This window comes from Peromyscus maniculatus, chromosome 11 (assembly GCF_049852395.1).
Source record: "Peromyscus maniculatus bairdii isolate BWxNUB_F1_BW_parent chromosome 11, HU_Pman_BW_mat_3.1, whole genome shotgun sequence".
Lineage (NCBI taxonomy): Eukaryota > Metazoa > Chordata > Mammalia > Rodentia > Cricetidae > Peromyscus > Peromyscus maniculatus.
Window position 1 is genome coordinate 6889229 of NC_134862.1, and position 16328 is coordinate 6905556.

The following is a 16328-nucleotide window of genomic DNA, read 5'->3' on the forward strand; positions in this document are numbered from 1 at the left end:
GCCATGCAAGAAAAACGCTCTGTTGTAGAGAAAACAGCATTCATTCACTCTACTGTGTTTCCTATAGGGCTCATAAGTGAGCTAGCTCAGAACAAAAGAACTGTGCTTCCTACACAAACGGGGCATATCTAGTTCAACTCAGTTTTTGAAACTGAGTAAAACAGGAGCTTCTCTTCAGTCCAATACACTGTACTGGCTGGAAACAGACGCGAATGCTATTTGCACTGTATATGGCCAGAAAAGCACAAGTGTGCTGTTCTTAGCCTGAATGAACACTTGCTGCTAGAACTTGAATCTCAACGTGATTCAACGCCGTTTAGGAAGTTTAATTGAACCCTAGTGTGCCATGCAAGAAAAACGCTCTGTTGTAGAGAAAACAGCATTCATTCACTCTACTGTGTTTCCTATAGGGCCCGTAAGTGAGCTAGCTCAGAACAAAAGAACTGTGCTTCCTACACAAACGGGGCATATCTAGTTCAACTCAGTATTGGAAACTGAGTAAAACAGGAGCTTCTCTTCAGTCCAATACACTGTACTGGCTGGGAACAGACGCGATGCTTTTTGCACTGTATATGGCCAGAATAGCACAAGTGTGCTGTTCTTAGCCTGAATGAACACTTGCTGCTAGAACTTGAATCTCAACATGATTCAACTCCGTTTAGGAAGTTTAATTGAATCCTAGTGTGCCATGCAAGAAAAAACACTCTGTTTTAGAGAAAACAGCATTCTTTCACTCTACTGTGTTTCCTATAGGGCCCGAAAGTGAGCTAGCTCAGAACAAAAGAACTGTGCTTCCTACACAAACGGGGCATATCTAGTTCAACTCCGTATTGGAAACTGAGTAAAACAGGAGCTTCTCTTCAGTCCAATACACTGTACTGGCTGGGAACAGAGGCGAATGCTATATGCACTATATAGGGCCAGAAAAGCACAAGTGTGCTGTTCTTAGCCTGAATGAACACTTGCTGCTAGAACTTGAATCTCAACGTGATTCAACGCCGTTTAGGAAGTTTAATTGAACCCTAGCGTGCCATGCAAGAAAAAGGCTCTGTTGTAGAGAAAACAGCATTCATTCACTCTACTGTGTTTCCTATAGGGCCCGTAAGTGAGCTAGATCAGAACAAAAGAACTGTGCTTCCTACACAAACGGGGCATATCTAGTTCAACTCAGTATTGGAAACTGAGTAAAACAGGAGCTTCTCTTCAGTCCAATACACTGTACTGGCTGGAAACAGACGCGAATGCTATTTGCACTATATATGGCCAGAAAAGCACAAGTGTGCTGTTCTTAGCCTGAATGAACACTTGCTGCTAGAACTTGACTCTACGTGATTCAACTCCGTTTACGAAGTTTAATTGAACCCTAGTGTGCCATGCTAGAAAAACACTCTGTTTTAGAGAAAACAGCATTCTTTCACTCTACTGTGTTTCGTACAGGGCCCGTAAGTGAGCTAGCTCAGAACAAAAGAACTGTGCTTCCTACACAAACGGGGCATATCTAGTTCAACTCAGTATTGGAAACTGAGTAAAACAGGAGCTTCTCATCAGTCCAATGCACTTTACTGGCTGGGAACAGACGCGATGCTATTTGCACTGTATATGGCCAGAATAGCACAAGTGTGCTGTTCTTAGCCTGAATGAACACTTGCTGCTAGAACTTGAATCTCAACGTGATTCAACTCCGTTTAGGAAGTTTAATTGAATCCTAGTGTGCCATGCAAGAAAAACACTCTGTTTTAGAGAAAACAGCATTCTTTCACTCTACTGTGTTTCCTATAGGGCCCGTAAGTGAGCTAGCTCAGAACAAAAGAACTGTGCTTCCTACACAAACGGGGCATATCTAGTTCAACTCAGTATTGGAATCTGAGTAAAACAGGAGCATCTCATCAGTCCAATACACTGTACTGGCTGGGAACAGACGCGAATGCTATTTGCACTGTATATGGCCAGAAAAGCACAAGTGTGCTGTTCTTAGCCTGAATGAACACTTGCTGCTAGAACTTGAATCTCAACGTGATTCAACGCCGTTTAGGAAGTTTAATTGAACCCTAGTGTGCCATGCAAGAAAAACGCTCTGTTGTAGAGAAAACAGCATTCATTCACTCTGCTGTGTTTCCTATAGGGCCCGTAAGTGAGCTAGCTCAGAACAAAAGAACTGTGCTTCCTACACAAAAGGGGCATATCTAGTTCAACTCAGTATTGGAAACTGAGTAAAACAGGAGCTTCTCTTCAGTCCAATACACTGTACTGGCTGGGAACAGACGCGATGCTATTTGCACTGTATATGGCCAGAATAGCACAAGTGTGCTGTTCTTAGCCTGAATGAACACTTGCTGCTAGAACTTGAATCTCAACGTGATTCAACTCCGTTTAGGAAGTTTAATTGAATCCTAGTGTGCCATGCAAGAAAAACACTCTGTTTTAGAGAAAACAGCATTCTTTCACTCTACTGTGTTTCCTATAGGGCCCGTAAGTGAGCTAGCTCAGAAAAAAAGAACTGTGCTTCCTACACAAACGGGGCATATCTAGTTCAACTCAGTATTGGAAACTGAGTAAAACAGGAGCATCTCATCAGTCCAATACACTGTACTGGCTGGGAACAGACGCGAATGCTATTTGCACTGTATATGGCCAGAAAAGCACAAGTGTGCTGTTCTTAGCCTGAATGAACACTTGCTGCTAGAACTTGAATCTCAACGTGATTCAACGCCGTTTAGGAAGTTTAATTGAACCCTAGTGTGCCATGCAAGAAAAACGCTCTGTTGTAGAGAAAACAGCATTCATTCACTCTACTGTGTTTCCTATAGGGCCCGTAAGTGAGCTAGCTCAGAACAAAAGAACTGTGCTTCCTACACAAACGGGGCATATCTAGTTCAACTCAGTATTGGAAACTGAGTAAAACAGGAGCTTCTCTTCAGTCCAATACACTGTACTGGCTGGGAACAGACGCGAATGCTATTTGCACTGTATATGGCCAGAATAGCACAAGTGTGCTGTTCTTAGACTGAATGAACACTTGCTGCTAGAACTTGAATCTCAACGTGATTCAACTCCTTTTAGGAAGTTTAATTGAATCCTAGTGTGCCATGCTAGAAAAACACTCTGTTTTAGAGAAAACAGCATTCTTTCACTCTACTGTGTTTCCTATAGGGCCCGTAAGTGAGCTAGCTCAGAACAAAAGAACTGTGCTTCCTGAACAAACGGGGCATATCTAGTTCAACTCAGTATTGGAAACTGAGTAAAACAGGAGCATCTCATCAGTCCAATACACTGTACTGGCTGGGAACAGACGCGAATGCTATTTGCACTGTATATGCCCAGAAAAGCACAAGTGTGCTGTTCTTAGCCTGAATGAACACTTGCTGCTAGAATGTGAATCTCAACGTGATTCAACTCCGTTTAGGAAGTTTAATTGAACCCTAGTGTGCCATGCAAGAAAAACACTCTGTTTTAGAGAAAACAGCATTCTTTCCCTCTACTGTGTTTCCTATAGGGCCCGTAAGTGAGCTAGCTCAGAACAAAAGAACTGTGCTTCCTACACAAACGGGGCATATCTAGTTCAACTCAGTATTGGAAACTCAGTAAAACAGGAGCTTCTCTTCAGTCCAATACACTGTACTGGCTGGGAACAGACGCGAATGCTATTTGCACTGTATATGGCCAGAATAGCACAATAGTGCTGTTCTTAGCCTGAATGAACACTTGCTGCTAGAACTTGAATCTAAACGTGATTCAACTCCGTTTAGGAAGTTTAATTGAACCCTAGTGTGCCATGCAAGAAAAACACTCTGTTTTAGAGAAAACAGCATTCTTTCCCTCTACTGTGTTTCCTATAGTGCCCGTAAGTGAGCTAGCTCAGAACAAAAGAACTGTGCTTCCTACACAAACGGGGCATATCTAGTTCAACTCAGTATTGGAAACTGAGTAAAACAGGAGCTTCTCTTCAGTCCAATACCTGTACTGGCTGGGAACAGAGGCGAATGCTATATGTACTATATAGGGCCAGAAAAGCACAAGTGTGCTGTTCTTAGCCTGAATGAACACTTGCTGCTAGAACTTGAATCTCAACGTGATTCAACTCCGTTTAGGAAGTTTAATTGAATCCTAGTGTGACATGCAAGAAAAACACTCTGTTTTAGAGAAAACAGCATTCTTTCACTCTACTGTGTTTCCTATAGGGCCCGTAAGTGAGCTAGCTCAGAACAAAAGAACTGTGCTTCCTACACAAACGGGGCATATCTAGTTCAACTCAGTATTGGAAACTGAGTAAAACAGGAGCTTCTCTTCAGTCCAATACACTGTAGTGGCTGGGAATAGACGCGAATGCTATTTGCACTGTATATGGCCAGAAAAGCACAAGTGTGCTGTTCTTAGCCTGAATGAACACTTGCTGCTAGAATGTGAATCTCAACGTGATTCAACTCCGTTTATGAAGTTTAATTGAACCCTAGTGTGCCATGCAAGAAAAACACTCTGTTTTAGAGAAAACAGCATTCTTTCACTCTACTGTGTTTCCTATAGGGCCCGTAAGTGAGCTAGCTCAGAACAAAAGAACTGTGCTTTCTACACAAACGGGGCATATCTAGTTCAACTCAGTATTGGAAACTGAGTAAAACAGGAGCTTCTCTTCAGTCCAATACCTGTACTGGCTGGGAACAGAGGCGAATGCTATATGTACTATATAGGGCCAGAAAAGCACAAGTGTGCTGTTCTTAGCCTGAATGAACACTTGCTGCTAGAACTTGAATCTCAACGTGATTCAACGCCGTTTAGGAAGTTTAATTGAACCCTAGTGTGCCATGCAAGAAAAACGCTCTGTTGTAGAGAAAACAGCATTCATTCACTCTACTGTGTTTCCTATAGGGCCCGTAAGTGAGCTAGCTCAGAACAAAAGAACTTTGCTTCCTACACAAACGGGGCATATCTAGTTCAACTCAGTATTGGAAACTGAGTAAAACAGGAGCTTCTCTTCAGTCCAATACACTGTACTGGCTGGAAACAGACGCGAATGCTATTTGCACTATATATGGCCAGAAAAGCACAAGTGTGCTGTTCTTAGCCTGAATGAACACTTGCTGCTAGAACTTGACTATACGTGATTCAACTCCGTTTACGAAGTTTAATTGAACCCTAGTGTGCCATGCTAGAAAAACACTCTGTTTAAGAGAAAACAGCATTCTTTCACTCTACTGTGTTTCTTACAGGGCCCGTAAGTGAGCTAGCTCAGAACAAAAGAACTGTGCTTCCTACACAAACGGGGCATATCTAGTTCAACTCAGTATTGGAAACTGAGTAAAACAGGAGCTTCTCATCAGTCCAATGCACTTTACTGGCTGGGAACAGACACGAATGCTATTTGCACTGTATATGGCCAGAAAAGCACAAGTGTTCTGTTCTTAGCCTGAATGAACACTTGCTGCTAGAACTTGAATCTCAACGTGATTCAACTCCGTTTAGGAAGTTTAATTGAACCCTAGTGTGCCATGCAAGAAAAACACTCTGTTTTAGAGAAAACAGCATTCTTTCACTCTACTGTGTTTCGTACAGGGCCCGTAAGTGAGCTAGCTCAGAACAAAAAAACTGTGCTTCCTACACAAACGGGGCATATCTAGTTCAACTCAGTATTGGAAACTGAGTAAAACAGGAGCTTCTCATCAGTCCAATGCACTGTACTGGCTGGGAACAGACACGAATGCTATTTGCACTGTATATGGCCAGAAAAGCACAAATGTTCTGTTCTTAGCCTGAATGAACACTTGCTGCTAGAACTTGAATCTCAACGTGATTCAACTCCGTTTAGGAATTTTAATTGAACCCTAGTGTGCCATGCAAGAAAAACACTCTGTTTTAGAGAAAACAGCATTCTTTCACTCTACTGTGTTTACTATAGGGCCCGTAAGTGAGCTAGCTCAGAACAAAAGAACTGTGCTTCCTACACAAACGGGGCATATCTAGTTGAACTCAGTATTGGAAACTGAGTAAAACAGGAGCTTCTCTTCAGTCCAATACACTGTACTGGCTGGGAACAGAGGCGAATGCTATTTGCACTGTATAGGGCCAGAAAAGCACAAGTGTGCTGTTCTTAGCCTGAATGAACACTTGCTGCTAGAACTTGAATCTCAAGGTGATTCAACTCCGTTTAGGAAGTTTAATTGAACCCTAGTGTGCCATGCTAGAAAAACACTCTGTTTTAGAGAAAACAGCATTCTTTCACTCTACTGTGTTTCCTATAGGGCCCGTACAGTGAGCTAGCTCAGAACAAAAGAACTGTGCTTCCTACACAAAAGGGGCATATCTAGTTCAACTCAGTATTGGAAACTGAGTAAAACAGGAGCATCTCATCAGTCCAATACACTGTACTGGCTGGGAACAGACGCGAATGCTATTTGCACTGTATATGGCCAGAATAGCACAAGTGTGCTGTTCTTAGACTGAATGAACACTTGCTGCTAGAACTTGAATCTCAACGTGATTCAACGCCATTTAGGAAGTTTAATTGAACCCTAGTGTGCCATGCAAGAAAAACGCTCTGTTGTAGAGAAAACAGCATTCATTCACTCTACTGTGTTTCCTATAGGGCTCATAAGTGAGCTAGCTCAGAACAAAAGAACTGTGCTTCCTACACAAACGGGGCATATCTAGTTCAACTCAGTTTTTGAAACTGAGTAAAACAGGAGCTTCTCTTCAGTCCAATACACTGTACTGGCTGGAAACAGACGCGAATGCTATTTGCACTGTATATGGCCAGAAAAGCACAAGTGTGCTGTTCTTAGCCTGAATGAACACTTGCTGCTAGAACTTGAATCTCAACGTGATTCAACGCCGTTTAGGAAGTTTAATTGAACCCTAGTGTGCCATGCAAGAAAAACGCTCTGTTGTAGAGAAAACAGCATTCATTCACTCTACTGTGTTTCCTATAGGGCCCGTAAGTGAGCTAGCTCAGAACAAAAGAACTGTGCTTCCTACACAAACGGGGCATATCTAGTTCAACTCAGTATTGGAAACTGAGTAAAACAGGAGCTTCTCTTCAGTCCAATACACTGTACTGGCTGGGAACAGACGCGAATGCTATTTGCACTGTATATGGCCAGAATAGCACAAGTGTGCTGTTCTTAGCCTGAATGAACACTTGCTGCTAGAACTTGAACCTCAACGTGATTCAACTCCTTTCAGGAAGTTTAATTGAATCCTAGTGTGCCATGCAAGAAAAACACTCTGTTTTAGAGAAAACAGCATTCTTTCACTCTACTGTGTTTCCTATAGGGCCCGTAAGTGAGCTAGCTCAGAACAAAAGAACTGTGCTTCCTACACAAACGGGGCATATCTAGTTCAACTCAGTATTGGAAACTGAGTAAAACAGGAGCATCTCATCAGTCCAATACACTGTACTGGCTGGGAACAGACGCGAATGCTATTTGCACTGTATATGGCCAGAAAAGCACAAGTGTGCTGTTCTTAGACTGAATGAACACTTGCTGCTAGAACTTGAATCTCAACGTGATTCAACGCCGTTTAGGAAGTTTAATTGAACCCTAGTGTGCCATGCAAGAAAAACACTCTGTTTTAGAGAAAACAGCATTCTTTCACTCTACTGTGTTTCCTATAGGGCCCGTAAGTGAGCTAGCTCAGAACAAAAGAACTGTGCTTTCTACACAAACGGGGCATATCTAGTTCAACTCAGTATTGGAAACTGAGTAAAACAGGAGCTTCTCTTCAGTCCAATACACTGTACTGGCTGGGAACAGAGGCGAATGCTATTTGCACTATATAGGCCCGAAAAGCACAAGTGTGCTGATCTTAGCCTGAATGAACACTTGCTGCTAGAACTTGAATCTCAACGTGATTCAACGCCGTTTAGGAAGTTTAATTGAACCCTAGTGTGCCATGCAAGAAAAACGCTCTGTTTTAGAGAAAACAGCATTCATTCACTCTACTGTGTTTCCTATAGGGCCCGTACAGTGAGCTAGCTCAGAACAAAAGAACTGTGCTTCCTACACAAAAGGGGCATATCTAGTTCAACTCAGTATTGGAAACTGAGTAAAACAGGAGCTTCTCTTCAGTCCAATACACTGTACTGGCTGGGAACAGACGCGATGCTTTTTGCACTGTATATGGCCAGAATAGCACAAGTGTGCTGTTCTTAGCCTGAATGAACACTTGCTGCTAGAACTTGAATCTCAACATGATTCAACTCCGTTTAGGAAGTTTAATTGAATCCTAGTGTGCCATGCAAGAAAAAACACTCTGTTTTAGAGAAAACAGCATTCTTTCACTCTACTGTGTTTCCTATAGGGCCCGTAAGTGAGCTAGCTCAGAACAAAAGAACTGTGCTTCCTACACAAACGGGGCATATCTAGTTCAACTCCGTATTGGAAACTGAGTAAAACAGGAGCTTCTCTTCAGTCCAATACACTGTACTGGCTGGGAACAGAGGCGAATGCTATATGCACTATATAGGGCCAGAAAAGCACAAGTATGCTGTTCTTAGCCTGAATGAACACTTGCTGCTAGAACTTGAATCTCAACGTGATTCAACGCCGTTTAGGAAGTTTAATTGAACCCTAGCGTGCCATGCAAGAAAAAGGCTCTGTTGTAGAGAAAACAGCATTCATTCACTCTACTGTGTTTCCTATAGGGCCCGTAAGTGAGCTAGATCAGAACAAAAGAACTGTGCTTCCTACACAAACGGGGCATATCTAGTTCAACTCAGTATTGGAAACTGAGTAAAACAGGAGCTTCTCTTCAGTCCAATACACTGTACTGGCTGGAAACAGACGAGAATGCTATTTGCACTATATATGGCCAGAAAAGCACAAGTGTGCTGTTCTTAGCCTGAATGAACACTTGCTGCTAGAACTTGACTCTACGTGATTCAACTCCGTTTACGAAGTTTAATTGAACCCTAGTGTGCCATGCTAGAAAAACACTCTGTTTTAGAGAAAACAGCATTCTTTCACTCTACTGTGTTTCGTACAGGGCCCGTAAGTGAGCTAGCTCAGAACAAAAGAACTGTGCTTCCTACACAAACGGGGCATATCTAGTTCAACTCAGTATTGGAAACTGAGTAAAACAGGAGCTTCTCATCAGTCCAATGCACTTTACTGGCTGGGAACAGACACGAATGCTATTTGCACTGTATATGGCCAGAAAAGCACAAGTGTTCTGTTCTTAGCCTGAATGAACACTTGCTGCTAGAACTTGAATCTCAACGTGATTCAACTCCGTTTAGGAATTTTAATTGAACCCTAGTGTGCCATGCAAGAAAAACACTCTGTTTTAGAGAAAACAGCATTCTTTCACTCTACTGTGTTTACTATAGGGCCCGTAAGTGAGCTAGCTCAGAACAAAAGAACTGTGCTTCCTACACAAACGGGGCATATCTAGTTCAACTCAGTATTGGAAACTGAGTAAAACAGGAGCTTCTCATCAGTCCAATGCACTTTACTGGCTGGGAACAGACACGAATGCTATTTGCACTGTATATGGCCAGAAAAGCACAAGTGTTCTGTTCTTAGCCTGAATGAACACTTGCTGCTAGAACTTGAATCTCAACGTGATTCAACTCCGTTTGCGAAGTTTAATTGAACCCTAGTGTGCCATGCTAGAAAAACACTCTGTTTTAGAGAAAACAGCATTCTTTCACTCTACTGTGTTTCGTACAGGGCCCGTAAGTGAGCTAGCTCAGAACAAAAGAACTGTGCTTCCTACACAAACGGGGCATATCTAGTTCAACTCAGTATTGGAAACTGAGTAAAACAGGAGCTTCTCATCAGTCCAATGCACTTTACTGGCTGGGAACAGACACGAATGCTATTTGCACTGTATATGGCCAGAAAAGCACAAGTGTTCTGTTCTTAGCCTGAATGAACACTTGCTGCTAGAACTTGAATCTCAACGTGATTCAACTCCGTTTAGGAATTTTAATTGAACCGTAGTGTGCCATGCAAGAAAAACACTCTGTTTTAGAGAAAACAGCATTCTTTCACTCTACTGTGTTTCCTATAGGGCCCGTAAGTGAGCTAGCTCAGAACAAAAGAACTGTGCTTCCTACACAAACGGGGCATATCTAGTTCAACTCAGTATTGGAAACTGAGTAAAACAGGAGCTTCTCATCAGTCCAATGCACTTTACTGGCTGGGAACAGACACGAAAGCTATTTGCACTGTATATGGCCAGAAAAGCACAAGTGTTCTGTTCTTAGCCTGAATGAACACTTGCTGCTAGAACTTGAATCTCAACGTGATTCAACTCCGTTTAGGAATTTTAATTGAACCCTAGTGTGCCATGCAAGAAAAACACTCTGTTTTAGAGAAAACAGCATTCTTTCACTCTACTGTGTTTCATATAGGGCCCGTAATTGAGCTAGCTCAGAACAAAAGAACTGTGCTTCCTACACAAACGGGGCATATCTAGTTCAACTCAGTATTGGAAACTGAGTAAAACAGGAGCATCTCATCATTCCAATACACTGTACTGGCTGGCAACAGACGCGAATGCTATTTGCACAGTATATGGCCAGAAAAGCTCAAGTGTGCTGTTCTTAGCCTGAATGAACACTTGCTGCTAGAATGTGAATCTCAACGTGATTCAACTCCGTTTAGGAAGTTTAATTGAACCCTAGTGTGCCATGCAAGAAAAACACTCTGTTTTAGAGAAAACAGCATTCTTTCACTCTACTGTGTTTCCTATACGGCCCGTAAGTGAGCTAGCTCAGAACAAAAGAACTGTGCTTCCTACACAAACGGGGCATATCTAGTTCAACTCAGTATTGGAAACTGAGTAAAACAGGAGCTTCTCTTCAGTCCAATACACTGTACAGGCTGGGGACAGACGCGAATGCTATTTGCACTGTATATGGCCAGAAAAGCACAAGTGTGCTGTTCTTAGCCTGAATGAACACTTGCTGCTAGAACTTGAATCTCAACGTGATTCAACTCCGTTTAGGAAGTTTAATTGAACCCTAGTGTGCCATGCAAGAAAAACACTCTGTTTTAGAGAAAACAGCATTCTTTCACTCTACTGTGTTTCGTACAGGGCCCGTAAGTGAGCTAGCTCAGAACAAAAGAACTGTGCTTCCTACGAAAACGGGGCATATCTAGTTCAACTCAGTATTGGAAACTGAGTAAAACAGGAGCTTCTCTTCAGTCCAATGCACTGTACTGGCTGGGAACAGACACGAATGCTATTTGCACTGTATATGGCCAGAAAAGCACAAGTGTTCTGTTCTTAGCCTGAATGAACACTTGCTGCTAGAACTTGAATCTCAACGTGATTCAACTCCGTTTAGGAATTTTAATTGAACCCTAGTGTGCCATGCAAGAAAAACACTCTGTTTTAGAGAAAACAGCATTCTTTCACTCTACTGTGTTTCCTAGAGTGCCCGAAAGTGAGCTACCTCAGAACAAAAGAACTGAGCTTCCTACACAAACGGGGCATATCTAGTTCAACTCAGTATTGGAAACTGAGTAAAACAGGAGCTTCTCTTCAGTCCAATACACTGTACTGGCTGGGAACAGACACGAATGCTATTTGCACTGTATATGGCCAGAATAGCACAAGTGTGCTGTTCATAGCCTGAATGAACACTTGCTGCTAGAACTTGAATCTCAACGTGATTCAACTCGGTTTAGGAAGTTTAATTGAATCCTAGTGTGACATGCAAGAAAAACACTCTGTTTTAGAGAAAACAGCATTCTTTCACTCTACTGTGTTTCCTATAGGGCCCGTAATTGAGCTAGCTCAGAACAAAAGAACTGTGCTTCCTACACAAACGGGGCATATCTAGTTCAACTCAGTATTGGAAACTGAGTAAAACAGGAGCATCTCATCATTCCAATACACTGTACTGGCTGGCAACAGACGCGAATGCTATTTGCACAGTATATGGCCAGAAAAGCTCAAGTGTGCTGTTCTTAGCCTGAATGAACACTTGCTGCTAGAATGTGAATCTCAACGTGATTCAACTCCGTTTAGGAATTTTAATTGAACCCTAGTGTGCCATGCAAGAAAAACACTGTGTTTTAGAGAAAACAGCATTCTTTCACTCTACTGTGTTTCCTATACGGCCCGTAAGTGAGCTAGCTCAGAACAAAAGAACTGTGCTTCCTACACAAACGGGGCATATCTAGTTCAACTCAGTATTGGAAACTGAGTAAAACAGGAGCTTCTCTTCAGTCCAATACACTGTACTGGCTGGGAACAGACGCGAATGCTATTTGTACTGTATATGGCCAGAATAGCACAAGTGTGCTGTTCTTAGCCTGAATGAACACTTTCTGCTAGAACTTGAATCTCAACGTGATTCAACTCCTTTTAGGAAGTTTAATTGAATCCTAGTGTGCCATGCAAGAAAAACACTCTGTTTTAGAGAAAACAGCATTCTTTCACTCTACTGTGTTTCCTATAGGGCCCGTAAGTGAGCTAGCTCAGAACAAAAGAACTGTGCTTCCTACACAAACGGGGCATATCTAGTTCAACTCAGTATTGGAAACTGAGCAAAACAGGAGCATCTCATCAGTCCAATACACTGTACTGGCTGGGAACAGACGCGAATGCTATTTGCACTGTATATGCCCAGAAAAGCACAAGTGTGCTGTTCTTAGTCTGAATGAACACTTGCTGCTAGAATGTGAATCTCAACGTGATTCAACTCCGTTTAGGAAGTTTAATTGAACCCTAGTGTGCCATGCAAGAAAAACACTCTGTTTTAGAGAAAACAGCATTCTTTCCCTCTACTGTGTTTCCTATAGGGCCCGTAAGTGAGCTAGCTCAGAACATAAGAACTGTGCTTCCTACACAAACGGGGCATATCTAGTTCAACTCAGTATTGGAAACTGAGTAAAACAGGAGCTTCTCTTCAGTCCAATACACTGTACTGGCTGGGAACAGACGCGAATGCTATTTGCACTGTATATGGCCAGAATAGCACAAGTGTGCTGTTCTTAGCCTGAATGAACACTTGCTGCTAGAATGTGAATCTAAACGTGATTCAACTCCGTTTAGGAAGTTTAATTGAACCCTAGTGTGCCATGCAAGAAAAACACTCTGTTTTAGAGAAAACAGCATTCTTTCCCTCTACTGTGTTTCCTATAGTGCCCGTAAGTGAGCTAGCTCAGAACAAAAGAACTGTGCTTCCTACACAAACGGGGCATATCTAGTTCAACTCAGTATTGGATACTGAGTAAAACAGGAGCTTCTCATCAGTCCAATACACTGTACTGGCTGGGAACAGACGCGAATGCTATTTGCACTGTATATGGCCAGAATAGCACAAGTGTGCTGTTCTTAGCCTGAATGAACACTTGCTGCTAGAACTTGAATCTCAACGTGATTCAACTCCGTTTAGGAATTTTAATTGAACCCTAGTGTGCCATGCAAGAAAAACACTCTGTTTTAGAGAAAACAGCATTCTTTCACTCTACTGTGTTTCCTATAGGGCCCGTAAGTGAGCTAGCTCAGAACAAAAGAACTGTGCTTCCTACACAAACGGGGTATATCTAGTTCAACTCAGTATTGGAAACTGAGTAAAACAGGAGCTTCTCTTCAGTCCAATACACTGTACAGGCTGGGAACAGACGCGAATGCTATTTGCACTGTATATGGCCAGAATAGCACAAGTGTGCTGTTCTTAGCCTGAATGAACACTTGCTGCTAGAACTTGAATCTCAACGTGATTCAACTCCGTTTAGGAAGTTTAATTGAACCCTAGTGTGCCATGCAAGAAAAACACTCTGTTTTAGAGAAAACAGCATTCTTTCACTCTACTGTGTTTCGTACAGGGCCCGTAAGTGAGCTAGCTCAGAACAAAACAACTGTGCTTCCTACACAAACGGGGCATATCTAGTTCAACTCAGTATTGGAAACTGAGTAAAACAGGAGGTTCTCATCAGTCCAATGCACTGTACTGGCTGGGAACAGACACGAATGCTATTTGCACTGTATATGGCCAGAAAAGCACAAGTGTTCTGTTCTTAGCCTGAATGAACACTTGCTGCTAGAACTTGAATCTCAACGTGATTCAACTCCGTTTAGGAATTTTAATTGAACCCTAGTGTGCCATGAAAGAAAAACACTCTGTTTTAGAGAAAACAGCACTCTTTCACTCTACTGTGTTTACTATAGGGCCCGTAAGTGAGCTAGCTCAGAACAAAAGAACTGTGCTTCCTACACAAACGGGGCATATCTAGTTCAACTCAGTATTGGAAACTGAGTAAAACAGGAGCTTCTCTTCAGTCCAATACACTGTACTGGCTGGGAACAGAGGCGAATGCTATTTGCACTATATAGGGCCAGAAAAGCACAAGTGTGCTGTTCTTAGCCTGAATGAACACTTGCTGCTAGAACTTGAATCTCAACGAGATTCAACTCCGTTTAGGAAGTTTAATTCAACCCTAGTGTGCCATGCTAGAAAAACACTCTGTTTTAGAGAAAACAGCATTCTTTCACTCTACTGTGTTTCCTATAGGGCCCGTAAGTGAGCTAGCTCAGAACAAAAGAACTGTGCTTCCTACACAAACGGGGCATATCTAGTTCAACTCAGTATTGGAAACTGAGTAAAACAGGAGCTTCTCATCAGTCCAATACACTGTACTGGCTGGGAACAGACGCGAATGCTATTTGCACTGTATATGGCCAGAAAAGCACAAGTGTTCTGTTCTTAGCCTGAATGAACACTTTCTGCTAGAACTTGAATCTCAACGTGATTCACCTCCGTTTAGGAATTTTAATTGAACCCTAGTGTGCCATGCAAGAAAAACACTCTGTTTTAGAGAAAACAGCATTCTTTCCCTCTACTGTGTTTCCTATAGGGCCCGTAAGTGAGCTAGCTCAGAACATAAGAACTGTGCTTCCTACACAAACGGGGCATATCTAGTTCAACTCAGTATTGGAAACTGAGTAAAACAGGAGCTTCTCTTCAGTCCAATACACTGTACTGGCTGGGAACAGACGTGAATGCTATTTGCACTGTATATGGCCAGAATAGCACAAGTGTGCTGTTCATAGCCTGAATGAACACTTGCTGCTAGAACTTGAATCTCAACGTGATTCAACTCCGTTTAGGAAGTTTAATTGAATCCTAGTGTGACATGCAAGAAAAACACTCTGTTTTAGACAAAACAGCATTCTTTCACTCTACTGTGTTTCCTATAGGGCCCGTAATTGAGCTAGCTCAGAACAAAAGAACTGTGCTTCCTACACAAACGGGGCATATCTAGTTCAACTCAGTATTGGAAACTGAGTAAAACAGGAGCATCTCATCATTCCAATACACTGTACTGGCTGGCAACAGACGCGAATGCTATTTGCACAGTATATGGCCAGAAAAGCTCAAGTGTGCTGTTCTTAGCCTGAATGAACACTTGCTGCTAGAATGTGAATCTCAACGTGATTCAACTCCGTTTAGGAAGTTTAATTGAACCCTAGTGTGCCATGCAAGAAAAACACTGTGTTTTAGAGAAAACAGCATTCTTTCACTCTACTGGGTTTCCTATACGGCCCGTAAGTGAGCTAGCTCAGAACAAAAGAACTGTGCTTCCTACACAAACGGGGCATATCTAGTTCAACTCAGTATTGGAAACTGAGTAAAACAGGAGCTTCTCTTCAGTCCAATACACTGTACTGGCTGGGAACAGACGCGAATGCTATTTGTACTGTATATGGCCAGAATAGCACAAGTGTGCTGTTCTTAGCCTGAATGAACACTTGCTGCTAGAACTTGAATCTCAACGTGATTCAACTCCTTTTAGGAAGTTTAATTGAATCCTAGTGTGCCATGCAAGAAAAACACTCTGTTTTAGAGAAAACAGCATTCTTTCACTCTACTGTGTTTCCTATAGGGCCCGTAAGTGAGCTAGCTCAGAACAAAAGAACTGTGCTTCCTACACAAACGGGGCATATCTAGTTCAACTCAGTATTGGAAACTGAGCAAAACAGGAGCATCTCATCAGTCCAATACACTGTACTGGCTGGGAACAGACGCGAATGCTATTTGTACTGTATATGCCCAGAAAAGCACAAGTGTGCTGTTCTTAGTCTGAATGAACACTTGCTGCTAGAATGTGAATCTCAACGTGATTCAACTCCGTTTAGGAAGTTTAATTGAACCCTAGTGTGCCATGCAAGAAAAACACTCTGTTTTAGAGGAAACAGCATTCTTTCAATCTACTGTGTTTCCTATAGGGCCCGTAAGTGAGCTAGCTCAGAACAAAAGAACTGTGCTTTCTACACAAACGGGGCATATCTAGTTCAACTCAGTATTGGAAACTGAGTAAAACAGGAGCTTCTCTTCAGTCCAATACACTGTACTGGCTGGGAACAGAGGCGAATGC